Raw genomic sequence first — 8,796 nt, 5'->3', positions numbered from 1 at the left:
ACCGTTAGTATTCCTGACTCCTGGTATACAAGCCTACATACTCCTCTCCTTTTGAGTATGGCTGAAAAAAGGGGTTTCACATGTGAAATGAAGGTTTCTGATTAGTCGACTTTGAGTGAAAAGTCAAATAGAAAGGAAGTTTGCCTGGGTGGGCCTGACCTAATCAGGTGAACCCATAAAAGAGACAAAATGCAGCAGCAAGCACTCTTCTGCTGGCCTTGAAGAAGTAAGCTGCCGTGTTGTGAGAGGCAGTGGCGAGGACCCGAGGGTGGCCTCTGGGAGCTATGGAGTTTGTCAGTCAACAGCTAGCAAGAAGATAGTTACCGAAGATAAACGAACACAAAGAAATAGCTTCAAATGAAGTCACAACCCCAGCCACCTCTTTGATTTCAGCTGAATGAGATCCTGATCAGAAAATTCAGCTAACCACAGAAAAGGTGAGGCAATGGATGTATTGTTTTAAGAAATTAAGTTAGTGGTAAAGTGTTACACAGCGATAGAAAATTAATATTTTGTGTCAAAATCCACTCTATCGTATTGGAAAAGAAGCATTAAGACACACTTGTTCATTGCAACTGAAAGGAAAGGAGATGGCCCAGTTATAGAGACTCAGGTACTAGGTTGGAGGAAGTCCAGTAATAAGGTGAACTCAAAGCTGAACCAATAGTTCTCGCACCTGGGGCTTTATACTAATCTTCTTCCGGTTTATTAAAATGAGGCAACTGCAATGCTTATTTCTGAAATTGAATTAACTGCTGTTTTATTTGGGGGAAAATAGGAACTAAATCACCAGAAGAAAATGGGAAATTTTTCTGTTATTGACCCTGGCGATTTATAGTCATTGGCAACAATTTCCTGGAGGGTTATAAGTGCTGTTCTCACATGGATAAAGCATCTCCTTCTTGGTGACGGGAAATATAAATTAGACAGAAAGGTAAACCACAGAAAGTGGAAAAAAGATTCCAGGAATGTACATTTAAACAATAAACTTTCCATCAGAAGACAATGCTATATGTTAGATATACAGTTAATTTTGTTTCTCTTTTGGTCTGTATGGTAATATATAAATTTTTTTCTTTATGATCTAATAACCTTAATAGTAATAAGAAATTTAAAATAGAAAGAGTATGTTGTTTATCTTTGTTTTTAAGAGTGTAGAATCTGGCATGTTTGGGCATGGAGTGGGACATGCAGCAAATCAGGTGATTCATCCAAAAGTCCTTCAAGGTGGCATTTCTTAATGCTGTTTGCCTTTTCATTTTCTACATGTTCATTAGACATCACACAAATGTATAAAAATTAGGCACAAATACATTAATTTCTCAAGAATGTTATTCAGTCTAATGACTGAAATGATTTTCACCTATCTGCACCAAAATATAGTGATCCCATTTTTATAAAAGGAATGTCTCCTGAAGACCTTGAACAATTCAAAACTTGGATAATCCAAAAGTAATTGCACATAGAAATAAATATAAAGTTAATGTCACACTTTTTCAGAGCTTAAAAATCTATTGTAAATGAAGTGTAGGGATATATTACTATTGTGTTTTGTAACCATATTACTAGTATTTTTTCATTATCTTTGCCTGATATACAGCGATTTTTGCCAACACAAAGGTGTGCTTCTTTAATGCTACCTTTTCATTTTATTTTATTTTACTTATTAAACACCTAACACCACCTGGTCTTCCTAGGTGGTCTCCCATCTAAGTACTAACCAGGCCCGACCCTGCTTAGCTTCCAAGATTGGGCACGTTCAGGGTGGCATGGCCATAGACTACATTTTTATTTTTAGAGCAATATCTCTAACATTAACTGAAAAATATTTGGTCCTTTTTTTATTGTTTTATCTCACTCTGAATCCTTGATTTGAGATTGGCACCACCATTTAATGAACACTTAAGTAATATGAACTCTTTTAGCTTTTTCTTCTCTGGGAAGCTCTTTTTTTGCCCTTTGATGCTACACGATAGCTTTGCCTGGTAGAGTAATCTTGGTTATAGGTCCTTGGTTATAGGTCCAATCCCTTCTGGCCTGCAAAGTTTCTGTTGAGACATCAGCTGACAATCTTATGGAAGCTCCCTTATAAGTAACAAACTGCTTTTCTCTTACTGCTTTTAAGATTATCTCTTTGTCTTTAACCTTTAGCACTTTAATTATGATGTGTCTTCATGTGGGCCTCTTTGGATTCATTTTGTTTATGACTGTGCTTCCTGGGCTTATATGTCTATTTTCTTCACCAGATTAGGGAAGTTTTCTGTCATTATTTTTTATAATAGGTTTTCAATGCCTTATTTCCTCTCTTCTGGTACGCCAATGATGCAAATGTTGGTACTCTTGATGTTGTCCCAGAAGACCCTTAAACTATCCTCATTTTTTTAGAATCCTTTTTTCTTGTTGCTGTTCTGATTGGGTGTTTTCTGCTACCTTATACTCTAAATCGTTGATTCGATTCTCTGCTTTATCTAATCTACTGTCGATTCTCTCTAATGTACTCTTTACTTCAATTACTGTATTCTTCATTTCTGATTTCTTTTTTTATGTTTTCTATCTCACTGTTAAAGTTCTCATTGAATTCATCTACTTTGCCCCTAAGTTCACTGAGCATTCTTATAACCAGTGTTTTGGACTCTGCATCTGATACTTGTCTCCATTTCTTTTAGTTCTTTTTCTGGAGCTTTGTTCTGTTTTTTTATTTGGGACATGTTTCTTTGCCTCTCAATTTGGGCTGTCTCCTTGAGTTTTTTTCCATGTGCTAGGTAGGGCTGCTATGTCTCCCAGTTTAGTAGAATAACCATATTTAGCAGGCATCCTGCAGGGCTCAGTGGCACAGTCTTTCTGGTCACCTGAGCCAGGAGCTCAAGTGTGTTTCTTATACGGGTCGTATGTGCCCTCCTGTGGTAGTTGAGCCTTGGTTGCTGTTTGCATGTCAACAGGATGGATTGGCCCACGAGCTTCTTGGTTGTGAGGACTGGCTGTGACTGCAGTGGAGGAGCTGCTGTCCAGGGGCTGACCCTATGGAGCAGGATTTGCTTTAGCAGGGCTCTGATGCCTGTCAAGTCTTCCATCTGCTTATGTCATCTCAGATGTGGCCCCAGGTGGTGCTCCAGCTATGGCAGAAGCTGGCCACTAGGCTTGCAGGCTGGGGCTTGCAGGCTGGGTCCTCTTGGAAGGGGCCCTGCCACAGGCCAATTTCAGCCACAGCCTATGCCAGGCCTGGGGGCCACCTGGCATGAGCCACCAAGCAATCTGCAGATGGCCACCACCTTCACTGGGCTTGGATATACAAGAGTCCAAGCCACAAAATGAGGCTGGCTGCCACTAGTGCCAGGCTTGGGGCTGCTCAGCAAGAGATGCGGAGCATGCCAAGGCCAGAATCTGCTTGTTTAGGTTTTATGAACCTTTGAGAGATTTTAGGAAAGTCCGCAGCATGAGCCAAGGTTGGCTGTTTGTATGAAAAATCCACTGGAAGTAGCTTGGGTGGGCCCACACATTGGGAGGGGCGGCGTCTCAGGGAATCACCTGGGTGGAGCCACCAGTGTTAGCTACCCTGATGGAGACTCAGGTGTGGCGGCTGCCTGCATCTGCATGCAGGGAAGGCTCAATGAAGGAACAGTGGCCTCTGCCAGCTCTTTTGTCTGAGAGAAAGCTGCCCCTCCAGCCCTCACCCAGAAGCCAGATAATCCAGTCCCTCCCCATTTGTCCCTTTTGAGCTGCTGCCCAGTGCTGGAACTCAGAGCTAGTGAGTCTGTCACCAAGTAAGTCCACATGCGGACCCCTTTAGAGAAATATCTGCAATTCCAGTGGCCCTTCGTCTCCCTCAGCTACAAACTCTGCTGGTTTTCACAGCTAGAAATTGTGGGAACTTCTCTTCCTGACCCTAGAACCCTGGGCTGGGGAGCCTGGTGTGGAACCAAGACCCCTCACTCTTCCCGGGAGACCTCCACAGCTGAGATAGTTCTCCTGATTCTCAACCGCCATACGCAGGTGTGGGACCAGCCTATTCTGCATCTCTGCTCCTTCTACCATTCTCGAGGTGACCTCTTCTGTATGTCCCCAGTTGTAGGACTTCTGTTCAGCTAGACTTCAGGCAATTCCCAATTACGGCTTTTCTGTAGTTTGGTTGTAATTTTGATGTGGTTGTGAGAGGAGGCAAGCACAGCATTTCCCTACTCTGCCACCTTCTCATTTTTAAGTTTTGTTTTTTGAGTTCCCTTCTGCCTCTTGTAAGTGACTCTGATAGTGTCTTTTTTTTTTTTTTATAATATCAAAAGAGTTTGGAGTAATCCCTCCTGCATTTTCTTTATTCCCGGGCAACAATTAAATTAACCTTTGGTTCTAAAGACTATAAATATGAAGTGCCCAATAGAAATGTCTGTGTCTGCTTATGTGTGTGCTTCCCTCACTGTCCATGATAGTATTAACTATTTGGGATTGCACAAGCACAGAGAATAGAGAGATGTTGGCAGAGCTGTACTGAAAAGAAAGAGACAATTATAAAGAGCATGAAGGGGTGCTGGAGGGCTCTGGCCCCAAATTATTCCTGTTAGAATAGCTTCAATCAGAAAGTGAGGAATATACATAAATACGTATAATGTATTTTGCATCTAATATAGATCCTTCAAAATGAAGTTACAGGTTTTATTTATTATTCCCTTACCTGTACTTTCTTTGAGACAATCCTTTGAGTCTGGGAACATTTTTCGGTCCTCACCACAATGCAAATAACTTTGGGAAGTATAAACTGTTAAACCATTTTTAACCAACGAGCAAGGATTATTTCCTTTCCATTATAGCACTGGAGGAGCGAGACCAATAGGAAAGAGACACATTCCTGAGGAAGTAGAGGCCTGTGAAAGACGAGTGGGAGGATTTAAAGACAAACACCTCATTTAAACAGGCGCATTAATATTAAAGCTATGATTGGATTGCTGTAAAGTTTAATTTAAAAATTTTGTAAAATGCTGAGCATAGAGGCTGGCATATTGGAAATGTTCAATAAATGGTTAAAATTTACTGACTCATTATATTATGTCTACCATCACCGTAGGCAAGCGGATTCTAGATAAATGATGATAATGATAAGCAGAATGAGTGAGATGGCATAAGCCTTTTGTTTCTATTTTTCTTCAAAATTACCAATTTTAAAATGATAAACATCTTTTAAATTTAACATAAATTTTGTATGTACTAATCATCACAAAATTTATAATTTCTATTGCAAATATTTAAATTTAAAAATAAAATCATTATATCACTTTAAAAACATGTAATTTATAAACTAAATGCCATAGGAATTTAATATTCAGCATTATCCTTTTAAAACTATGTACTCAAACTATTTTTTCTAACTTTATTAAGATATCTGGCATATAACATTGTGTAAGTTTAAAGTGCACGACATGTTGATTTGTGAGACTTTTGTATTGCAAAAGGATTATGATATAATTACACTTCTTTTTCGTGGTGAGGACACTTACGATCTTTAGCAACTTTCAAGCACATAATACGATATTATTAACTATCATCGCCATGCTGTACGATAGATCCTCAGAACTCCTTCTCCTTATAAATGGAAGTTCATACTCTTTGACTCTTTTCTCGCAATCCCCAGCACCTGGTAACCACCATTCCACTCTGTTTCTATGAGGTGGTTTTTCTTTTTTTTTTAATTCCACATATAAATGAGATTATATGGTATTTGTCTTTCTCTGTCTGACTTATTTCACTGAGCACAATGTCCTCAAGGTCTATAAATGGCAGGATTTTGCAAATGGCAGGATTTCCTTTTTCATAGCTGAATAATATATATCTCACATCTTTATTTATTTAACCATTGATGGACCCTAGGTTGTTTTCATATCTTGGCTATTGTGAATAAATGAATATGAGAGTGCAGCTATTTCTTCAAGAACTCGCTTTAATTTTATTTGGAAATATACACAGAAGCGAGATTGCTGGATCATATGGTAGCTCTTTAATTTTTGAGGAACCTCTGTACTGCTTGCACAGTGGCTGCACCAATTTATTTACATTTCCACCAACAGTGCACAAGAGTCCCTTTTCTCCATGCCAGTGCTTGTTATCTCCTGCCTTTTCGATGATAGCCATTCTAACAAGTATGAGGTGATATCTCCTTGTAGTTTTGATTTGCATTTCTCTGATGATTCACAAACTGTTTTTTAACAGAAGGAAAATTTACATGGTTTAGTTTTCATCTTAAACTATTTTCATTCCACTTTCCCTACAAAATTTTATGATAAGTAATAAGGCAACTAATTATCAATTTTTGCTTGATAATCTTTTATTTAGTCAGCCTACTATAGTACTCTGCAAAATGTCTGTATATAATTTAAAAATAATTTATATTTTCTTTTAAATAGCCATACAGCTCTAATTATTTTTTCTACATTGAATTCTTATTATATTTATTACTAATAGACAATCAACATTTTCTATATATTTGAATAGACAATTAGTAAAGAATAAAAGTATGTTTTTATTAGAAAAATATCTCTTCTGGAGTTGGAAGAAACTTCTGACAATTTGCTCATGTACTAAAATTGATATTAATTATTGCAAAAGTGAGACAGAGTTCAGCATTGGTTCTGTACTTATTATTTAATGGAAAAACCTTGCTCGACCAGACCTGAGTAAGGAAGTTACGGCAGTATTACTCAATTCTTAGAAATCTTTCTGAGTTACATGCCAAAAAATCACATAGTGATCTATCATCAAAAATTATTTTTAATGACTTCTAATTGAAAACTCCATAGGTCCTTTTTTAAATTTGGTGAAAGACAATTTTTAAATGTTCTGCAAGCAAAAAATTGATTACTCACTCACTAGTCATCCCCTTAACACCCTTGGACTGGAGTCTGGAATTAAACCAGGATGCCTTTCTCCAGTAAAGTGGAAGGAGCATAATCAGATCCTGCCCACTGAGGTAGCTGTTTTAAAGCACCCCAATTGGCCTGCCAACATTATATTCTCCCCATACCCCATCGCCACATATACTTGTGGTGAGCATAAAAAATACACACTCATGCATACACCTACCTCAAAGATGTCCACGTCCTAACCCCTGAGACCTGTGAATGTATCAGTTACACGGCAAAGAGGAATTAACATTGCAGATGAAATTCAGGTTGCTAATCAGTTGACCTTAAAATAGGTAGAGTACCCTGAATGACCTGGGTGGGCGGGCCCAAGGTAATCACAAGGTCCTTCAAAGTGGAAGAGGGAAGCAGAAAAGTCAGGATCAGAGAGGTATGGTGTGAAAAGGATTTAATCTTCCATTACGAGCTTTGAAAGCGGAGGAAGGAGCCCATGGAGCAAGGGATGTGGACAGCCTCTAATTCTTGGAAAAGGCAAGAAAACAGATCTCCCATAGAGCCTCTAAAAAGAAACAGAGCCTTGGTATTAGCTCACTGAGATCTGTTGGACATGTAACCTTAAAAACTGTAAGATATAAGTGTTGTATTTTGAAGAACTAAGTTTGTAGTAATTTCTTATAGTAACAATAGAAAACTAATAGTATATTATAGGTACTATTAATGTCCCCATTTTACAGGTGAGTAAATTGAGTTACAGGGAGGTTAAATAACCTTCTCAAAGTCACTCAGCGTACCAGGAAAGGGTAAAAGAGCCAGTAGAGAACAGGTTGGGCCATAAGAATCACGTTCGTGCTGCTCTCTCTCTCTCACTACACTAAAATTTGTGAGCGTAGAGAACATATCTTGTTCTTTATTATAAACATGATGCTTAAAACAGATCATGTATGATAAATTTTTATCGATTTGAATTTGCTAAAGTCTACAGTGTGCCTTGATCAAAAGAGACGAAGGCCTAGAGCCGAGATGGCCACACGAGTCATCCATGTGTCAGCACTTATATATCGTTAGCAACAGCCTGGAACACTGTCCTGAAAGGACTCTGAGACTCCCTCTGTAGGGTGAGACTAAAAGACCCTGAATCGATTAATGGCTTTTGCCGTGGACATGAAATAGAGCCACATATGTGCCAGTCAAGAAGAGCTTGAGTGGCATTCTCAAAGCTGGATTCCAGAGAGGTTTGGAATGGAATTAGAATAAATCCATTTTTGAAATTTAGCAGACCAGAGAGACACATAGCTCAGAATTTTTCTTTTCTCTAGATAATAATTAGTGGATTAAACTCAAAACATTTATGCTTAACAATAAGCAATGAAATCAAAGGCTGTTAAAAGACCTGGAATAGGTTTATATCATCTCCTGAGCTGGACAAAAAAAATAACTTTTGGGAAGAGGCCATACAATTGTTCTTTTAAAGATAGGCTTAAGGCAATAAGGTGTATGTGCACATGGAAGAAATGACAGATTAAGCCATGAGTTTAGGCCAAACTCTGCAACACTCTTACTGCCCTGATGCACTGTTTACTCAAGACAACCCACTCACGTTCCAAGAAGCTGGCAGCAGGAAGGTGAGTTATTGACTTTCCAAGATCTGGTGAAAACTGTTTCAGAATAGTACTAGACCTCATAATTGCCTTTGCATTTTGCTTCTTTCAATTTTATGTAGGTCTGGGACTTGAAATTTCTTTCCTACTTCAGCGTTAGAGTTTGATATGTAGACTTGCTCATTGAGAGAGATGCCCAGGAGTAGCTCTCTATCTTAGAGCTCATCACCGTGCACTACGACTGTCTGTTTCCTGATTGGTGACATGTTGATATCCGAACTCCTTTTAGGGCACCACCATCCAACTTCTCACAGTTTTACCTAAAGTGCCATAGCTAACAAGGTAATTCCAGTTGT

At 38.7% G+C, this 8,796-nt stretch overlaps 1 pseudogene; it reads right to left on the bottom strand.

Annotated features, from left to right (window-relative positions):
* Nucleotides 1-1,672: 1,672 nt before the first annotated feature.
* LOC120610732 (uncharacterized) lies at nt 1,673-1,780 on the bottom strand (annotated as a pseudogene).
* Between the last annotated feature and the right edge of the window lie 7,016 nt (nt 1,781-8,796).

The sequence above is a fragment of the Pteropus medius genome, unplaced genomic scaffold, assembly GCF_902729225.1.
Source record: "Pteropus medius unplaced genomic scaffold, Ma_sr-lr_union100, whole genome shotgun sequence".
In the NCBI taxonomy this organism is placed as follows: domain Eukaryota; kingdom Metazoa; phylum Chordata; class Mammalia; order Chiroptera; family Pteropodidae; genus Pteropus; species Pteropus medius.
This window is presented reverse-complemented; position numbering and strand designations above follow the sequence as displayed.